The following is a 21,749-nucleotide window of genomic DNA, read 5'->3' as shown; positions in this document are numbered from 1 at the left end:
TCTACCATAACACCAAGACTTAACTCACTCAAATACAGTTAGCAGCTGGATAGACCACAGATGGAAATTAGCTTCTGCTAAATCTGGTGCAAACATATTTTCATGTAACAATGATGAATTGTAAAAAAAAAAAAAAAAAAAAAAACTTTTCTTTATTTTTTTTTTAAATAGATTCGGGGGTTTTCAGAAAACATTCAGGGCTTGAGCCCCAGTAGCCACCCCCTAGCTCCGCCCCTGCCTCACAGGGTTAAAAGTACCCTGTGAGACCCACGGTTGCAAAATTACAAAATCACTTTTAGCCATTTAAAAAAAAATTTATAGGGCGGTCAGGTGGCGTAGCAGAGATTGCGCTCGTCACCAACGCAGGAGATGCTGGGTTCGAGCCCAGCTCTCGGCGTTGCTACCAGCTTGGCTGGTCGTTCATACTAATACAATTGGCAGTATTAGGGGGTGGGAAGCTGGTGGGTGGGAATCTGGCGTTGTGGACAGCGACGCCTACAGGTCAGGTCTCGGCGCTTGCTCAGCGGGGGCAGGACTTGGTGGAGATAGCGTGCCCTCCCACGCGTTACACTTCACCAATGAGAGTCCTCGCTGCCAAGTGAAAAGACATCACTGGCAGTCGCCACACGTATCGGAGGAAGCGTGCGGTCGGCTTCGGGACGCCCTTGTGCCGACTCGTAGGAGAACATGCATACTCAGACGACTCCTCCATCGTAAGCTACATCACCGACGATGATGAGGAGGAGTACAGAGCCCTGGTGGAGAGCTTCGTGGGGTGGAGCGACAGCAACCACCTCCAACTCAACACCAGTAAGACCAAGGAGCTGGTGGTGGACTTCCGGAGGGGCAAGAAGAGCCCCCCCCCCGATTCCCATCTCCATCCGAGGGGTGGATGTGGAGATGGTGGACTCATACAAGTTCCTTGGGGTACACCTGAACAATAAACTGGACTGGTCGGACAACACAGAGGCCCTCTACAGGAAGGGACAGAGCAGGCTGTTCTTCCTGAGGAGACTCAGGTCCTTCAATGTGTGCAACAGACTGCTGCAGTCTTTTTACCAGTCTGTTGTGGCCAGCATCCTCTTCTATGCTGTGGCATGCTGGGGAGGCTACATCAACTCAAGGGACACCAACAAGCTCAACAAGCTGGTGAGGAAGGCTAGCTCCGTGGTGGGAGTCGAGCTACCTAGACTTGAGGTGATGGCAGAGAGGGGGATGATAAGGAAGCTGGCTGCCATCATGGAGAACCCCTACCACCCCCTCTACGACGAGCTAGTCAAGATGAGAAGCTCGTTCAGCCACAGACTCATTCCCCCCCGACACTCAACTAACCGCCTCGGACAGTCCTTCATACCAGCGGCCATCAGGCTCCACAACAGTGGGCAGCGACTAGCAGCCTCCAGGCTCCACAACAGGGGGCAGCGACAGCGACTGCTACCAGACATTGACCTGGGACTTATAGGAACCCAAGGAGGACAACCTACACTACCTTAGGCTTACTGCACCTTATGTGGATACTGTGATACTGTGATACTGTGAATAATGTATATTTCAGTGGATACCGTGATACTGTGAATAATGTATACTCAGTAGATAGTAAATTATAACACTACCTTATGCATACTGCACCTTATGTGACACTGTGAATAATGTGAATATTTCTTCAGCTAGTCAGATAGTAAATTATATTGACCATATTGATCAAATTGTTTACACTGCCTGTGTTGTTTTTTACTACCTGTACACTGTGTTGTTTTACTACCTGTACCCCCCCCCCTCCCCCCCATGCTGCTATGATGCCTAAATTTCCCCAAGGGGATCAATAAAGGAATATATTATCTTATCTTATACAGCAGCCAGGTAGGGGAGGGGGGGAATTGGCACGGCGACTAAATTGGGACGGGGAGAAAAACAGAAAATTGGAGAAAGAGAAAAAAATAAAAAATAAAAAATGTTTATTTAAAAAATGTTAAGCACATGTAGGCCTATAGTCAATTGGTCCTGTTGTTCAGCCTCACAATGCTATTTGATAGTAAATGTGTTTATATGTCCCACCCTCTGGCAGGGCCGGACTGGGGAAATAATTCATACCGGGAGATATAGCGCGAAATATAGCCCCAATCAGGCCACTTTTTAAGCGGGGGGTCTGGGGGTCCCCCACCAGGAAATCTTTTGTTACAAAGACTTAATTTCCTGCATTCTGGTGAATTTTAGTGCATGTGAATCACAAACTAATGAGCCAACAATTGCTTAGTACAATGTACTGTTATGGACCTCAAATAAAACTGTTGTGGCACTAGCAATGCTACTCTCTCCACCTTCAAAAAGAAAAAAGCAAGAGCACAACATATTTTTATATTTACTATTATAATACAGTTAACCACTCTCTCCTGTAAGGGCCTTTCTTTTTCTTTGTTTTATCCCTCTCTCCTCCACCCTTTCTCTTTCTTCCACTGTCCATCTTGACATCAACGTTAATTGACTTTCGCTCTCTGATCTCTCCCGAGTCCCTCACTACCTGGCTCACTGCCCGGCTGTTATTCTGCATCTGAGTGCAGTCTGCCATTCCATTCGCCGCCTCTGCTGTCAATCAGTTGTATCGCCTGGTCCCGCCTCCACCAATCACAAGCGGCAGCACGGGTCCATTGTGTGTGTGTGTCCGCGTGAGGGAGAGAGTCAGATAGTTCTCCAACTCTGTCGCAGACAGTGAAATCCTGGTTGTTCCCCCACCCACCTAGGTTATCTAACTATCGCGCCGCGCCGCCGCCACAACTAGAAACAATGGTCTGGCAAAAAAATAAATAAAAAAAAATAATAAAAAAAGGATTTTTTTTTTTTTATAATTTTTTTTTTTTAATCTGTGTAGGCCAGGCCACCGGGAAAACTCCCGGTGCTCCCGATGGCCAGTCCGGGCCTGCCCTCTGGCCTCTGAAGTTGCTAATGTCTTTTTAATTTGGGCCTCACAGGGTTAACCTCTTAAGCCCGAGATATACAGTAAAAGTGTATATTTTCAGCATTACGTTTGTTTACCAATTATTTTAACTGTTATTAGTGAAATATAAGATTATAGAAATCTCAGGGCATTGAGTCGGAAACCGGCGCATATTGACAGGAGGAAGTGGCACAGCCAAAAGTGAGTGTAGTCTTTTGAAGGAAGAGACTCAGGGCTTTCGAATTTCGAAAAACTACCCTACCCAGCTCACACCAGCCCCTGTCAATCATCTGACTTCTGGATTTACTTTTTTATTTCTCTTATTTTTTGGGATTATCTCCCACAAACCTGAACGTTATTGCCATAAAACAGAACGCAGTTAGTTTCTCTACCTTTCTGTGAACGTCTTGCAAAAAACGGTGTTGCAATACGATGAAAAATGGTGGAGAAATTTACATTATAAAAAAGATGGCAGAATTCAGTACTGTATCTACAAAACCTTCTGTTTAATAATCTTCCCTTTATTAATTTGCTTAGATTTTTCAGGTCTGGTCAATTTTAGCATGGTGTTATTCACAGTCAAAGATATAAAAAAAAAATTAAATAGAATTGATATTCTCCTTTGGTTCATTACAATTTACTCAAGCCTAGTAACAGACACACTATTTCTGACACTGATCCATATATGTCCCTAGATTCAGATCCCAAAAACATGCAAATGGACATTAAAAAAAAAAGTAAATGTTTATTCTACGTCCTTATGGAATGAGTGACATAAAAAAAAAAATATATATATATATATATATATATATAGTTTTTTTATTTACATTTTTTTTAATGGATGGAAGAGCCGCACATTGACGGGCAAAGAGCCGCATGCGGCTCGCGAGCCGCGGGTTGGCCACCCCTGGGCTAAACAGTGCATAAAATATAGGCAACATTGGCTATAGGCCAGGGGTGGCCAACCCGCGGCTCTTTGCCCGTCAATGTGCGGCTCTTCCATCCATAAAAAAAAATAAAAAATGTCATAAGGACGTAGAATAAACATTTACAATTTTTTTTTAAATGGTCCATTTGCATGTTCTTGGTATCTGAATCTAGGGACATATATGGATCAGTGTCAGAAATAGTGTGTCTGTTACTAGGCTTGAGTAAATTGTAATGAACCAAAGGAGAATATCAATTCTATTTAAAAAAAAAAAAATTCTTTGACTGTGAATAACACCATGCTAAAATTGACCAGACCTGAAAAATCTAAGCAAATGAATAAAGGGAAGATGATTAAACAGAAGGTTTTGTAGATACAGTACTGAATTATGCCATCTTTTTTATAATGTAAATTTCATTTTTCATCATATTGCAACACCGTTTTTTGCAAGACGTTCACAAAAAGGTAGAGAAACTAACTGCGTTCTGTTTTATGGCAATAACGTTCAGGTTTGTGGGAGATAATCCCAAAAAATAAGAGAAATAAAAAAGTAAATCCAGAAGTCAGATGATTGACAGGGGCTGGTGTGAGCTGGGTAGGGTAGTTTTTCGAAATTTGAAAGCCCTCAAAAGACTACACTCACTTTTGGATGTGCCACTTCCTCCTGTCAATATGCGCCGGTTTCCGACTCAATGCCCTGAGATTTCTATAATCTTATATTTCACTAATAACAGTTAAAATAATTGGTAAACAAACGTAATGCTGAAAATATACACTTTTACTGTATATCTCGGGCTTAAGAGGTTAACCCTGTGAGGCCCAAATTAAAAAGACATTAGCAACTTCAGAGGCCAGAGGGTGGGACATATAAACACATTTACTATCAAATAGCATTGTGAGGCTGAACAACAGGACCAATTGACTATACATGTGCGGGAACTATCTTATAAATTGCCTTTTTCAGTGTTTACCATTGTTTCTTAGCTGTGTGGACTTATATTAATAGGATCTATGTCTCTAATTCTCATATTGGCGCATTCTTCCAATTCTCCTCTCACAATATTCACCCTCACTGAACTGAGTCATCTGCAAATGTGCATATCTGTGATGTCAGAGATTTCTCAGCTGCATAATAATGTGGCAGTTGATGTGGCAGTTGGCACCAGGCCACACAGTGCTTGGAGCCCAGCCTCAAAACGGCTTAAGATCTTGAGGTAGAAAAATGCTGTTTTTGAGTACTTGATTAGAAATACAAAACAATGCATTTTTTTTTAAACCTAGGTGTTCCATAGACTCACAGGAATTGTGTAAAAGTACCCAAATAGTGAAAGAAATAGTAAAATAGTTCCCCTTAAAAAAAAACTTAAATAAACATTATTTTTTTAAATGGCTAAAAGTGATTTTGTAATTTTGCAACCGTGGGTCTCACAGGGTACTTTTAACCCTGTGAGGCCCAAATAAAAAAAACATTAGCAACTTCAGAGGCCAGAGGGTGAGACCTATAAACACATGAAGGGTGCCGTGGCTGAAAAAAAAGTTGAGAAACGCTGGTATATGGTGTGGCTCTTTGTGGTACCGCAGTCATTTTTGTGGCTCTTAGTCTCTGACTGGTTGGCCACCCCTGGCCTAATGCTTCACCCTGTTAGTAAGTTGAACTATCGCTCTGACTGGGGACGCTGAGGGCATGCTGAATTGACCAAAGCAGAGTATACACACAGACAGTGGAGCTGTTTGCAGATAGCGAGCATTTTGTTTTGTTGCGTGGTGGCGGGTGTTAGCGGGTGGGAGGCCGGCGGGGTATGTATCCTGGTCGTTGTAAACAACGACTCCTACAGGTCGGTCGGGGCGCCTGCTCAGCGAGGAAGGGAACTGGGGGAACTAGTGTGAGCCTCCCACGCGTTACGCTCCCCCAGTGAGAGTCCTCGCTGTCAGGTGAAAAGAAGCGGCTGGCTGACTCCACATGTATCGGAGGGGACATATGATAGTATCTATCAACCCTCCCTAGACCGGCAAGTTGGGGGGAAATGCGCGCAACGACCAGGAAGGGGAGGGGGGAATTGGCATAATGACTAAATTGGGATGGGAGAAAAATACAGAAAAAAGGAGGAGAAAAAAGTAGAAAAAAATAAACCAATAACAACATAGAAAATCCTTCATAGGGATTTCTTGTCAGAGCCTCGTGAGACATTGTGCCAATCCCTAATGGTAAAAGAGTTCAAAAGAATAAGAGCGTATGGTAGAGTACATTTTAAAGGATCAACAACAGACATTCCATGTCGGGTGCCAGCTAAATCAAATTCTCCAGATGTAACACAGTCAGAGTGACCAAAATTGTCAAAGTGATCACTTGGAGGCAGACTGTCAGAATCATGGCACGATAGGAGTGCAAAGATCAAAAACAGGGCAGTAAAAGTCCTCAACAACAAAGTCAAAGAAGCCAGTAGAGTGAGACAACAGGTCGGGTTTGTTACCAATAGCTGAGTGCAGCTAGTTGCTGCAGAGCTGAAAGCTAACAGCTGGTGGAGGCTAGCTGCTGTGGGGCTGGTGGAGGCTAGCTGCTGTAGGGCTGGTGGAGGCTTCAGTAGCTGCTGTAGGCCTGGTGGAAGCTAGCTGCTGCAGGGCTGGTGGAGGCTAGTCACTCACAACAATGAGTCACAACATTGTACCATTGAACTAATGATCTCTTTCTCTCCATATGTAAGGGAAATCTAGCCTAGGAGGTTGGGAGATGTAACATCATGATGACATTTTGTCTCCAGAAATCAAAATCATCATTCATAGAGCTAGTCGTGGTCTTCATTCATAGAGCTAGCCGTGGTCCTCGTTCATAGAGCTAGTGTCTACCTGCCTAATTAATTGATTTGGTTCCACCACAGGTCAAATATTTTAGAACAAATTATAATTTTTTTTAATCCACTTTTTCTCCTCTTTTTCTATTTTTCTCCCATCCCAATTTTCGCTGTGCCAATTCTCCCCTCCCCTGTCTTGAACGTTGCTCGCATATGCCCCCCACTGGCCGGTTGTAGGGAGGATAGCAGCCTTGCATCACATGTCCCCTCCGATACACAAGGAGGCAGCCTGTCACATCTTTTCACCTGCCAGCGCAGACTCTCATTGGCGAGGTGTAACGTGTGGGAGGCTCACACTACCCCCGCCACTGCTGTGCAGGCGTCCCCCAACCGACCTGTAGGAGTCGCTGTCCACAACGTCCAGATTACCACCCATCGACTTCCACCCGCTAACTCTGCCAATTGAGTTAGTATGACGGCCGGCCCAAGCCGGAGGCAACGCAGACAGCCGGATTCGAACCCGGTGTCTCTTGCGTTGAGAACAAATTATACTTGAGTGGGAAACACTGTTCCCCATTTGACGAACGTTGATAAACCATCCTTGCAACATAAATATGCATTGCCGTAGCGAGTACAGCCTATTCAATTTGATATGACATTTTATAATATAAACAGTATCTATGTTTAATGAGCTGAATAACTTGTTTTGACAAGTAATCAAGATTTTATAAGCTACTGTATGAGGTAACATTTATAGTATTATATAGAATTAGAACGTGACACCGCTATTGCGGCACCCACTTTGGGAACCACTGGCCGATGCCAAGAAAATGAATTCCTTCCTTCACAAATTCCTAATCAATAAGGAAGGAAACAGGGGGGACTGTTCTTCTCCATGTATGTATTGACATGGGTAATACACCTCAATGCCCTGCCTAATGTGGACGTCTGTCTTCATGTAATCTTCTTAATACTGTAGAGCATATATTAAACACCAGGAAAGATTCCACCATCGCTGAGGGCTAAGTGAGTGAGTGCAATGTTACAGAATCAATTGTGTGTGTGTGTGTGTGTGTGTGTGTGTGTGTGTGTGTGTGTGCTCGCATGTATGTGTGCATGTATGTGTGCATGTGGGTGTGTGTGCATGTGTGTGTCTGTGTGTGTGCGTGCTTCCTCATGAATCAGAGACTCTTCACTACGACTCGGTGCCGCTGCACGGTCTACCCGCCAAAGTGGCTGGTAACAGTGACGGAGTTACACGCCACTGCCGAATTCTACCCGCATTTGGTGGGTGTTAATGTCAAGCCCTGAAAACGAGGGTAAGGAGTAAGAGTGGACAGGGCCCAAGGGAAAAGCAATTGTCTCAAAGGAGCTGGAGAGAGGAGGCCGTCTCCCTCCACATCTCCTCCTAGTCTATAATTACTAGCGGGGCTAGATCCGATAGAGGCCTGTCACACATGTATTGTTATCAGCATATCCCTGCGAAATGTTGAAGCAGTGTTCCCGTCGCACGTCTCTTGGTCTTTGCTGCTCCTTTGTATTCTTGGTTTTGAGTCACTTCTTCTGATAACTACACTGTTGCCGACTGATGAGTCCCGTCTGGAGCTTCTATAGCGGCCTCTTCCTGGGTCCGCTTCTATTGGCAACCGGGGAGGTATTCCGTACGTGCTCCATCCAAAGAATAGTCTCCACACCTTGAGTTCCGTTATCAGATACCACAGATATCCGATTTATTTAGAAAAGATATAGTTACATTGAAGAGGTGATCAAAGCGATCCTAGTTGTTCCTATACGTGTGGTTCTAATTGTTCAAAGCGTTTCTTAAGACTATCCAAAGCGGTCAGAAAACTGTATGCGTTCCCCGGCTACACCACCCAGCTGATTCCCATTACCTATTTATGTCATCAGCTGTGCCGTGGCTGATTCGCCTGTCATGTGAACCACCACAATACAACTGAGAACATTCAATTGGCTATACAGATAAACCATAACATTCCCATAAATCTTATCCTTCTATTGGAAATAATAATAATAATAATGACAATAATAATACTAATAATAATAATAATAATAATAATAATAATAATAATAATCCATAACAAAAACACTCATATGGCCCTTACAGCTTCCTTTCTTTGTTACTTTCTTTGTTGTGTTTTTCGACTAGCTGCCCCCTAAAAGTGGCTTTGGAGAGGCTTTGGAGAGGCGTGCTTTGATGTTTGGATGGACACTATTCCAAAGCCACTCCGTTCAATCTGGTTCACCTATGATAAGATAAGAGATTCCTTTATTGATCCTCTTAGGAAAATTCAGCATGCTCCGAGTCCAAGGCTCGTTCCCTGGTTTATAAACACATCAAAACAATATCTCCAAGGGCGGCTACGTGGTGCAGTGGGCAAGGCGCTCACCACGAATACTGGAGACGCTGGGTTCGCCTGTTCGTTGTGGACAGCGACTCCTACAGGTCGGTTGGTGCGCCTGCGCAGTAGAATCAGGAAGCAATGGGGGCGGCGCCCCTCCAAAGCGCAGACCCCTGACGCTGAAAGATCGCGCCGTGCAGGTGAAAAGATGCGACTGCTGTTACCTCGAGTATCGGAGGGGACTCATGCTATGTATGACTTAGTCCACATTGCAGCCGGCATGTGGGAGGCAAGAAACAGCGTTCGAGACAGGGGAGGGTTGAATTGGATGATACGAAATTGGGATGGGAGAAAAACAGAAAATGGGAGAAAAAGTGGATTAAAAAAATATATATATATATCCAAAGCCACTTTTGGAGCTAGTTTTCGAAATATCAGCAAAAATCAGTGCCGCACAGCAAGCTGGAACTCGTCGCTGTCCATGAAGAGAAGTCGACAAAAACTGGTATGTCGTGATCATCCAAGAATACCAGTAGATCAACATTCCTCAGGTTTAGTTTAGCGATCCCCCCGTAAGAATACCAGTAGATTAACATTCATCAGGTTTAGTTTAGTGATCATCCAGTAAGAATACCAGTAGATCAACATTCATCAGGTTTAGTTTAGCGATCCTCCCGTAAGAATACCAGGAGATCAACATTCCTCAGGTTTAGTTTAGTTTAGTGATCCTCCTGTAAGAATACCAGGAGATCAACATTCCTCAGGTTTAGTTTAGTTTAGTGATCCTCCCGTAAGAATACCAGGAGATCAACATTCCTCAGGTTTAGTTTAGTTTAGCGATCCTCCTGTAAGAATACCAGGAGATCAACATTCATCAGGTTTAGTTTAGTTTAGCGATCCTCCTGTAAGAATACCAGGAGATCAACATTCATCAGGTTTAGTTTAGTTTAGCGATCCTCCCGTAAGAATACCAGGAGATCAACATTCATCAGGTTTAGTTTAGCGATCCTCCCGTAAGAATACCAGTAGAACAACATTCATCAGGTTTAGTTTAGCGATCCTCCTGTAAGAATACCAGACGATCAACATTCATCAGGTTTAGTTTAGCGATCCTCCCGTAAGAATACCAGGAGATCAACATTCATCAGGTTTAGTTTAGTTTAGCGATCCTCCTGTAAGAATACCAGGAGATCAACATTCATCAGGTTTAGTTTAGTTTAGCGATCCTCCCGTAAGAATACCAGGAGATCAACATGCATCAGGTTTAGTTTAGTTTAGCGATCCTCCTGTAAGAATACCAGGAGATCAACATTCATCAGGTTTAGTTTAGCGATCCTCCTGTAAGAATACCAGGAGATCAACATTCATCAGGTTTAGTTTAGTTTAGTGATCCTCCCGTAAGAATACCAGGAGATCAACATTCATCAGGTTTAGTTTAGTTTAGCGATCCTCCTGTAAGAATACCAGGAGATCAACATTCATCAGGTTTAGTTTAGCGATCCTCCTGTAAGAATACCAGGAGATCAACATTCATCAGGTTTAGTTTAGTTTAGTGATCCTCCCGTAAGAATACCAGGAGATCAACATTCATCAGGTTTAGTTTAGTTTAGTGATCCTCCCGTAAGAATACCAGAAGATCAACATTCATCAGGTTTAGTTTAGTTTAGCGATCCTCCTGTAAGAATACCAGGAGATCAACATTCATCAGGTTTAGTTTAGTTTAGCGATCCTCCCGTAAGAATACCAGGAGATCAACATTCATCAGGTTTAGTTTAGTTTAGTGATCCTCCTGTAAGAATACCAGTAGATCAACATTCATCAGGTTTAGTTTAGCGATCCTCCTGTAAGAATACCAGTAGAACAACATTCATCGGGTTTAGTTTAGCGATCCTCCCGTAAGAATACCAGTAGAACAACATTCATCAGGTTTAGTTTAGCGATCCTCCTGTAAGAATACCAGAAGATCAACATTCATAAGGTTTAGTTTAGCGATCCTCCCGTAAGAATACCAGGAGATCAACATTCATCAGGTTTAGTTTAGCGATCCTCCTGTAAGAATACCAGGAGATCAACATTCATCAGGTTTAGTTTAGTTTAGCGATCCTCCCGTAAGAATACCAGGAGATCAACATTCATCAGGTTTAGTTTAGTTTAGCGATCCTCCTGTAAGAATACCAGGAGATCAACATTCATCAGGTTTAGTTTAGCGATCCTCCTGTAAGAATACCAGGAGATCAACATTCATCAGGTTTAGTTTAGTTATCATCCTGTAAGAATACCAGTAGATCAACATTCATCATGTTTAGTTTAGCGATCCTCCCGTAAGAATACCAGTAGAACAACATTCATCAGGTTTAGTTTAGCGATCCTCCTGTAAGAATACCAGAAGATCAACATTCATCAGGTTTAGTTTAGCGATCCTCCCGTAAGAATACCAGGAGATCAACATTCATCAGGTTTAGTTTAGTTTAGCGATCCTCCTGTAAGAATACCAGAATATCAACATTCATCAGGTTTAGTTTAGCGATCCTCCCGTAAGAATACCAGGAGATCAACATTCATCAGGTTTAGTTTAGTTTAGCGATCCTCCTGTAAGAATACCAGGAGATCAACATTCATCAGGTTTAGTTTAGTTTAGCGATCATCCCGTAAGAATACCAGGAGATCAACATTAATCAGGTTTAGTTTAGTTTAGCGATCCTCCTGTAAGAATACCAGGAGATCAACATTCATCAGGTTTAGTTTAGCGATCCTCCTGTAAGAATACCAGGAGATCAACATTCATCAGGTTTAGTTTAGTTTAGTGATCCTCCCGTAAGAATACCAGGAGATCAACATTCATCAGGTTTAGTTTAGTTATCCTCCCGTAAGAATACCAGAAGATCAACATTCATCAGGTTTAGTTTAGTTTAGCGATCCTCCTGTAAGAATACCAGGAGATCAACATTCATCAGGTTTAGTTTAGTTTAGCGATCCTCCCGTAAGAATACCAGGAGATCAACATTCATCAGGTTTAGTTTAGTTTAGTGATCCTCCTGTAAGAATACCAGTAGATCAACATTCATCAGGTTTAGTTTAGCGATCCTCCTGTAAGAATACCAGTAGAACAACATTCATCAGGTTTAGTTTAGCGATCCTCCTGTAAGAATACCAGAAGATCAACATTCATCAGGTTTAGTTTAGCGATCCTCCCGTAAGAATACCAGGAGATCAACATTCATCAGGTTTAGTTTAGTTTAGCGATCCTCCTGTAAGAATACCAGGAGATCAACATTCATCAGGTTTAGTTTAGCGATACTCCCGTAAGAATACCAGGAGATCAACATTCATCAGGTTTAGTTTAGCGATCCTCCTGTAAGAATACCAGGAGATCAACATTCATCAGGTTTAGTTTAGTGATCCTCCCGTAAGAATACCAGGAGATCAACATTCATCAGGTTTAGTTTAGTTTAGTGATCCTCCCGTAAGAATACCAGGAGATCAACATTCATCAGGTTTAGTTTAGTTTAGCGATCCTCCTGTAAGAATACCAGGAGATCAACATTCATCAGGTTTAGTTTAGTTTAGCGATCCTCCTGTAAGAATACCAGTAGATCAACATTCATCAGGTTTAGTTTAGCGATCCTCCCGTAAGAATACCAGTAGAACAACATTCATCAGGTTTAGTTTAGCGATCCTCCTGTAAGAATACCAGAAGATCAACATTCATCAGGTTTAGTTTAGCGATCCTCCCGTAAGAATACCAGGAGATCAACATTCATCAGGTTTAGTTTAGTTTAGCGATCCTCCTGTAAGAATACCAGGAGATCAACATTCATCAGGTTTAGTTTAGTTTAGTGATCCTCCTGTAAGAATACCAGTAGATCAACATTCATCAGGTTTAGTTTAGCGATCCTCCCGTAAGAATACCAGTAGAACAACATTCATCAGGTTTAGTTTAGCGATCCTCCTGTAAGAATACCAGAAGATCAACATTCATCAGGTTTAGTTTAGCGATCCTCCCGTAAGAATACCAGGAGATCAACATTCATCAGGTTTAGTTTAGTTTAGCGATCCTCCTGTAAGAATACCAGGAGATCAACATTCATCAGGTTTAGTTTAGTTTAGCGATCCTCCCGTAAGAATACCAGGAGATCAACATTCATCAGGTTTAGTTTAGTTTAGCGATCCTCCTGTAAGAATACCAGGAGATCAACATTCATCAGGTTTAGTTTAGTTTAGCGATCCTCCCGTAAGAATACCAGGAGATCAACATTCATCAGGTTTAGTTTAGTTTAGCGATCCTCCTGTAAGAATACCAGAAGATCAACATTCATCAGGTTTAGTTTAGTTTAGTGATCCTCCTGTAAGAATACCAGTAGATCAACATTCATCAGGTTTAGTTTAGTGATCCTCCTGTAAGAATACCAGTAGAACAACATTCATCAGGTTTAGTTTAGTTTAGCGATCCTCCCGTAAGAATACCAGGAGATCAACATTCATCAGGTTTAGTTTAGTGATCCTCCTGTAAGAATACCAGTAGAACAACATTCATCAGGTTTAGTTTAGTTTAGCGATCCTCCCGTAAGAATACCAGGAGATCAACATTCATCAGGTTTAGTTTAGTTTAGCGATCCTCCTGTAAGAATACCAGGAGATCAACATTCATCAGGTTTAGTTTAGTTTAGCGATCCTCCCGTAAGAATACCAGGAGATCAACATTCATCAGGTTTAATTTAGTTTAGCGATCCTCCCGTAAGAATACCAGGAGATCAACATTCATCAGGTTTAGTTTAGTTTAGCGATCCTCCTGTAAGAATACCAGGAGATCAACATTCATCAGGTTTAGTTTAGCGATCCTCCTGTAAGAATACCAGGAGATCAACATTCATCAGGTTTAGTGTAGTGATCCTCCTGTAAGAATACCAGTAGATCAACATTCATCAGGTTTAGTTTAGCGATCCTCCCGTAAGAATACCAGTAGAACAACATTCATCAGGTTTAGTTTAGCGATCCTCCTGTAAGAATACCAGAAGATCAACATTCAACAGGTTTAGTTTAGCGATCCTCCCGTAAGAATACCAGAAGATCAACATTCATCAGGTTTAGTTTAGTTTAGTGATCCTCCTGTAAGAATACCAGTAGATCAACATTCATCAGGTTTAGTTTAGTGATCCTCCTGTAAGAATACCAGTAGAACAACATTCATCAGGTTTAGTTTAGTTTAGCGATCCTCCCGTAAGAATACCAGGAGATCAACATTCATCAGGTTTAGTTTAGTGATCCTCCTGTAAGAATACCAGTAGAACAACATTCATCAGGTTTAGTTTAGTTTAGCGATCCTCCCGTAAGAATACCAGGAGATCAACATTCATCAGGTTTAGTTTAGTTTAGCGATCCTCCTGTAAGAATACCAGGAGATCAACATTCATCAGGTTTAGTTTAGTTTAGCGATCCTCCCGTAAGAATACCAGGAGATCAACATTCATCAGGTTTAGTTTAGTTTAGCGATCCTCCCGTAAGAATACCAGGAGATCAACATTCATCAGGTTTAGTTTAGTTTAGCGATCCTCCCGTAAGAATCAGGGATGTGATTGCGCCTTAAGAAAAAAAACAGAAATTTTTCGAAACAATCCTATTTCTTTTTATAAACACTCCATTTGAATGAATGAACACATTTTATTTGTATATATTGAACTGTTCACAGGGAAGAGGAAGGTGGGAGAGGAAAGGGACAAAGAAAATGAATCAAATATATCAGTGTCCCCCTAAAAAATTTAAAGGGGGTCATCTTGACCCCTCCCAAGTCATCCTGGCTCAAACACTAACGTTAGGACCTTATCTTTTCTTCTTTGCAACCAGATTGTGCAACACCTGTAACCGCCTCCTCTCGAAGTCTTGCCTACTGCGAAGGGCTGCAGTTGGACTAATGGACTCTTTTGCTTTATTTTGCTCTCAGGTCGATTTTGAGAATGAAGGTGGTGACATTTCTCCATCTCAGCTTCTTGGTTCTGTTTCGTTAAGGGGCTCTGCTTGGCATCACCTACTGCACTCCCTCGCGTACGTGCACGCGTACTGAATAACATTCCACAAATATACCTTTAATACCAGTATTAGTCTGACCACACCCCTCATCAGCTTACCTTCATAAGCAGGTGTGTGGTCACCTGCTCTCCTCCTTCTCGCTTTCACCACAAGGAAGTGCCTTCGGTAGTACCCCACTTGACGTGTTTGTTAGTTGAAAAGAGTTGTGACTGGTTTACATTGTGCTTAATCTTTTCTTCTCTCACTTTGTTGTATAAGAAAAGGTTTGGGTCATAATGTATTCCGCGGAGAGTAGACCCGCTAGACCTACTCTTCACCACCGGTTCTCCATTCCCGCCTCCGTCGTGCGCTTCGGTGCTGGGCTGTTGCCACTCTTGTGGTTGCCGACCCAGCCCGGGAGACTGCCGGTGGATAGTTTTCCTCACCGACGAGCCGAGGGTTCGGTGCCGTCGCTCCGGCGATGGCCTGATCTCGACTCTGGTTCCTCTGGTTCTGGGGAATCGCCCGTTGATGAACGGGGGATTGTTTTGGAGCCGGAGGATTTGCGACGAAAACTTTTTGCGTCTGCTCGCTCGCGTCGCAAGATGGTGGCGTGCAGACGCGAACGGCCTGGGTTTGGGGAATTGCTGGAGACCAGCGGGGATGCGTCCGACTCTGGATTTCTGATGGAAACTGAGGACTTCATGGAGGAGGCGGACGGATTCTTGTATGATGGTCCCGTGGAGGAGAGTATCCCTCCTCCGGAGACCCCGGAGGGGGGAGAAATGGCTCCATGGGGCGCCTTGTTCGAGGATGTCGAGGAACCACCTTGGCCTCATCAGCAGGATGCCCTACTGTCGGCCGCATCGGATTGTGGCTCCTTGACCAGTCGCAGCCTGCTGTATGCGAGGGATGCGGGGTCGGTGGAGGAAGGTTCGCAGGGGGAACTGCGGGCCTTGTTTCCCGAGCTCATGGCGGTAGCCGCCACCGCAAACGGTGTGCCGCTGCCGCTGCCATTGCCTGCACCTGTCCCTGATGACCTCATAGGCCATCCCTGGCAGCGTCCCCCAGTGAGAGGGGTGGACGTTGTCTACCCATTTTTCCCATCGATGGGGGCCTATGTTCGTCGGGGTCAGGCGGTGTCCAACATCATGGGACTAACTCCCGCCTACGTACCAGTTACGCGGGTGTCGGGGTTAGTCAAAGGTATGGGGGAGGGCGTGCCTCGGCTTGACAATCCAATGGCCGCGCTCCTCTGTCCGGATATGGTGTGGGAACCCCTATGCAAGCCGGTCCTCCAGGGGAAGTCGGCTAGGCGATTGGCTTATTGGGGTGACCAGTCATTCATCGCTGGTACACAATCGCTGGCTGCGGCGTCTAACATCGCCCACCTGGCTAGATTTGTATCTGGGATAATGACGGGCGGCACGGATCTGAACGAGGTAAAATGCGATCAGATCACCCAGGCTGCGGGAGCTGTCCTGCACCTTTCCCAGGTGCTGGCCATAGCCATGGGGAAAGTGCGCGCCCTGGCCACCCTGGGCCAGCGTCACCTTTGGCTGGAGCAGGCCCGTGTGCCAGAGAAGAAGAGAGCCCCTCTTCTGACGGCCGCCCTCTCCGACGCTGGCCTGTTCGGGAAGGCCCTGCAATTGATGACCTCAACATGCAGAGAAATGGCAGAGGAGAGATCCGTCCTTCAACCCCATTTTCCGCCTCCCGTCCTTGCCGGTGGGGGCAGAAGGCTTCCGCGACGTCGAGCTGTCTCCGTCGCCGCTACCACTGCCTCCGCCGCCGCTGCTGGCCCTGCCAAGAGGGCCAGGGGACGAAACGGCGCTTCGGCCACCGCCGGCCCATCCCAGACCGGAGGAGACGGTAGGGAACGTCGTGTCCAGCAGACTGTAACCTACCGTCCCTCCGGGGCTCCCCGGGGTGGAAAGACTCGAGCGGCGCGAGGTGGCAGACGCCGTTAGGAGTGACTTTTTCCCCTCTGTGTCCCCTCCCCTACACCCTTCCCGGCCCCTCTGTGATATTGTGCCTTACACTTATTAGTTTTAATAAAAAAAGTTCCCCGACATAAGGGGGACTGTGTTTGGCCGAACAAACTGTGTGTTTCTTCATACAAATCATATGGTGGGGTTGTGTATATATGAATCTACCCTGTTTACGTTGGGGGGTGAGTTGTGTTGTGTTACGAGGTTAAGCAAGGTCTGCAACTTACACTCGGTAATAGGTTCTATTTAGCTTGATGCTCCACATGCAATTAGAACTGGTGTTATTCCATTGCTTTAACTAAGTATATGTGTTTTCACAATGCTGTGTTGTTAGTTGCAGTAATGCTCGTACGCACACTTTTTACGGCCTAGCCGTTACTCTCGTTCGGCGTTCTTTCCTATGTATGACATGGGCAACGGGTATGGGATTCACGCACAGGCGACTTGTGTTTTGTTGTAAACCCTTTTACACTTTTTGTGGGTAGCAGGCATTGTATTAGCTTATGCTATGCATTGCTTTCTACCGGAGGTTTTTCAAGATGGCTACGGTTGTGTTTCTGTGTGTAGGGATAAAGGGTGTGTTTTCGGGAGGGGGTGTCGAATAAACCCCTCCTTTTTCCCACTTGATTGGTTTAGAGGATTTTTGATCTTTTCTGCTGAGCCAGTCAGGGCCAAGACAGTGCTTGACAGGGGGGGGGGGGGGGGGGGTATTCTACCGACTCCTGTTATGACAGGATCCGGTGGGTTTTTCCCCGCCCGTTGTAGCGTTGTTGCTATGGCGACGCCTTCCATGAGCTGGTGTCTTAAAGATGTCGAGGTTGGGCGCAGGGCTTACAGGCCTGCTGCGCCCGGTTTATGTGTCAAACTTTTACATATATAACAGTTTACATATCTTTTTTCTTGACCGTAGTCTCATGTGGGAAGGTGTTTCTGGGAGAGTCTGGTCTTACACTCTGATTAAAAGGAGTGACTGGATTAAAATCATGTGAAAAACAGGGTTTTTACTCCCAGCTGTGCAGTTGGGTCATACGGGTGATGCCTTTTCTTTATTTTTTATAAAGAGTTGAATGTGTCTTGATGGATTGGAAATGAGGGTCCCTGATGGAAACAAGACTAACGTCTTTCTCAGGTCTGCCTCCCCTTATCTTTTTGTGTGTATTCCTGTACTGCAGTCTGTTGGGTAAATTTTTTCATTCATTCATTCATGGAGTTGATTGCATCTCGCCCCTCTTGTCGTTTCCCTGGGCGTCTTGGGGATTCAATATGGTGGTCTAAACGGCCTATTGTTGATGTGGGTATGTCCAAACGCACACATAGTGCTGGCTCAGGATGTGCTTTTGGGCCATTTGCTGACTGGCGCGCCTTGTTTGCTTGGGTGAAACAGCGTTTTTATGGAGCAATTGGGATGAGGGTTTTTCCTCTTCCGACATCCTGTGTGTTGTCGATGGGTTCCCGTTCATGTCAGGGGATGATGACGGAATGGGTCTGGACTAGGGATGTCCGATATTATCGGCCGACCGATATTATCGGCCGATATCGGCAGTAAAATGTGATATCGGAAAATATCGGTATCGGTAAAAAAATAAAAAAATAACAATTTTTTTTTTTTAACATTTATTTAACCTTTATTTACCCAGGCAAGCAAGTAAGAACCAATTCTTATTTTATTTATTGTCAAAAGTATGCATGTTGGTTTAAAATGTTCATTTTTACTTTTTTAATGATCATATTTTGCACAGATAATGATTACATTTAGAAAGCCTTTTGAATGCATCCAGTGAAATTATTAGTTACCTGAAATTATTCCGTTTTTTGGGGGTGAAACCCTGCATATATCGGTATCGGTGGATATCGGTATCGGTATCGGTATCGGAAATTGGAGTTGGACAATATCGGAATATCGGTATCGGTAAAAAAGCCAATATCGAGCATCCCTAGTCTGGACATATGGGGAAGGGTCTCACGCCCTAGGGGTGGGCCACCGGACGCGGTTCATACCGACACGTCTGGGTGGCGCCTTCTTTTTTTTTTTGTGTTGGGATCAAACGCGCATATCTGCCCCTTCTCCTGGGGTTGGCAGGTCGGCGTGATTAGGGCACGGGACTGGTTCTGGTCGCGCTGGTCCAGATCAGTTGCACCCGTTGTCCGCTGGGGATGCAGATCTGCTGTTCTGGTACCCTGAGGGACTTGGGGTTTTTTCAGGGGGAAAAATGCTAGGTCGATCCGGGTGTCACAGGGTTGAGCGTTATGGGACCCTTGTTGGGTGCGTTGTATTCTGCACTGTCGTAATGGCTTACGGCCGTGCCGACCTGTACGCGTCCGATCTCGTCGGATCCCGGCCGCTGTACGGGTTGGTCTTGGTTGGTACTTGGTTGGGTGACCTCCTGGGAATACCGAGTGCGGGGTGCTGGGGCTGGTTTTCCATTTTTACGCTCTTCTCTTGCGTTTTGGCGCTGAGGAGCCTGTTGGGTGGTTTTAACCTCCTCGGGGACCCTGTGCTCCCCGTATCACCGGGCCCGGTCCGGGGTGATGCTCGTTGACCCGTAGGCCCGGGATAGCCCTGTTGGGAACCGGAACGCGGGCTGCGGCGGTGCCGCAGGTGTGTTTCGGGGTTTCTTTCCTGAGGGGTTATGGGACCAACCATTGCATGGGGTGATGCCTGGGTGGTTGGTTCTCTGGTGTGTTGCTGCAGTGTCAACTCCCGGTTCTCCGGTTGAGGGTGCCCCTGCACGTTCATGACGTCTGCCGATCGTATGGGCTTTTTCTGTGGGCAGCTGTCAGGGGCCGAGTGGTCTACGGATCCCACTTCTGACGTTCTGTTTGAAAGCTTGGTTATGCGACAACGCCAGCATACGCCCCTTCCGCCGGGGCGGCTGTTTCAGCTGTCCTTTCTGGCGCCTGCCTCGTCCGCAGTTTCCAGGCTTGGGTTGACAGCCTGTTGCCTGGTCTTTTTCCCCGGTGCACTGCCTGCTTCCGTTGGTTAACTCTTGTGTGTTATGACCATGCTGTCTGCCTGTTGCAGGGCTTGTGTTCCAGGCGGTGTGCTGTTGGGGAGGACAGGGCCCGCTCGGCTGAGGGGCCTTTTGTCCGAATACGCTGGCGATGTGGGGGGGCGGGGTCACTAGGTGCCCCCCTGGTGGGGTCTTGATGCTGGCATCATGGACTTCTCCGGGCCCCCATTCCAGGGAGTCCAGTCCTTTTGGTGGGTCTGGGTCTTCCTTCGCGCTCCGCTGCTACGGCCTTGCCACGGGGTTGGGTTTGCCCTTGACCCCGTGATTCTGGGGGCAGTGACGAGGTTGTTCCTACGTTCGTTCCCGGGTGGCATGCGGGTTGTGCGTGGGTGTAGTCGTGGGGTCAAGCCACGGTCTGCTCACCCTGTGCGTTGGGTTGCTTGAGTGCCTCTTCGCACGGTCGGGTCCGTCGCCCTCCCGTGAGGCCCCTAATAGGGGGGATGCCCTCCATTAGGGGGGGTCGGGGGGGCTCGGCCCTCCCTGTTCTGATGGTTGTGGGGGGCTGTCAGCGGGGTGTATTTGTCAGCCAGCGGCTCCGCTTGGCCTCCCTTGTGCAGTAGGTGATGCCAAGCAGAGCCCCTTAGCGAAACAGAACGTTAGGTTATGGCTATAACCAAGTTCTGTTAGTTAGGGGCGACGCTTGGCATCAGACGGCTGCTGCAGCCCTTGACCTCACCTTGTGGTGAAAGCTTGGGAAGGAGGAGAGCAGGTGACCACACACCTGCTTATGAAGGTAAGCTGATGAGGGGTGTGGTCAGACTAATACTGGTATTAAAGGTATATTTGTGGAATGTTATTCAGTACGCGTGCACGTACGCGAGGGAGTGCAGTAGGTGATGCCAAGCGTCGCCCCTAACTAACAGAACTTGGTTATAGCCATAACCTAACGTTATGTCTAGGTTGGCTTCTGTACCTCATGCTTGAGAGTTTGATGTTTCTACAGAGCTTCACATTAACTGGACAATGCTTGCTCTCCCTTGAGTAGTGTTGAGTGGCAGACTGCGGCACTGCTTGCAAGTAACCTTCCCTGGTTGGTCAGTTTTACAAAAGCAATCCAGTGTTAGTGTGTTTCCTAGTGTGTTGACGTCTTTACAGCATCTCGCGCCACTCAACAAAACTGCTAACATTATCGATAGCCAATGAAAATCTGTTATGCAAGAATAGCAGGTCTGATAAATGTTGCTTTCGCGTTTCACTTAGACCAGGTGAAAAAATAATAAATAAAAACCGGAAATCCGGTTAAAAACGGAAAAATCACATCCCTGAAGAGTACCAGGAGATCAACATTCATCAGGTTTAGTTTAGTTTCAGTTTAAGGTTACAATTTCAGCTTCGACATAATTATATTACCCCTAGACAAGTTTATGATTATTTTGATGAGTGAGAGGCCTCGGTCGTAACATTGTACATACACTACACTGTATCTGCACACATGGATGTATAACATCTCTGTACATAATCTGCACCCCTGTGCTGTTGATATGCGAGTTGAAATACAGTTCACACTCACTCACCGCGTATATAACTCCGCTAACATCCGTTAATATCAGTAGACGGAAATAGGAATAGGATACGCATTTGCTAAGACATACAGTATACCATCACCTCTCTCGTCTTTCGTCCATTCTCTTCAGTCTATCGGCGCGTCGTGCCGTTGACAATAATGCAAATTCCCCCGGGAACAATGAAGTTGTATTATCTTGTCTTGTCTTGATCCTTGTCAGTGCCCCCCCCC

At 45.5% G+C, this 21,749-nt stretch overlaps 1 protein-coding gene across 1 annotated transcript in view; it reads right to left on the bottom strand.

Moving 5' to 3' along the window:
• cps1 (carbamoyl-phosphate synthase 1, mitochondrial) overlaps nucleotides 1-21,749 on the bottom strand; it is a 255,494-nt gene that overhangs the window by 134,476 nt on the left and 99,269 nt on the right. The gene's annotated exons all lie outside the window — the stretch shown is intronic.

Source organism: Notolepis coatsorum, assembly GCF_963971535.1.
Source record: "Notolepis coatsorum genome assembly, chromosome: 3".
Classification (NCBI taxonomy): Eukaryota; Metazoa; Chordata; class Actinopteri; order Aulopiformes; family Paralepididae; genus Notolepis; species Notolepis coatsorum.
Note: the sequence above shows the minus strand (reverse complement) of the source record. Positions and strands in the feature narration are given on the sequence as shown.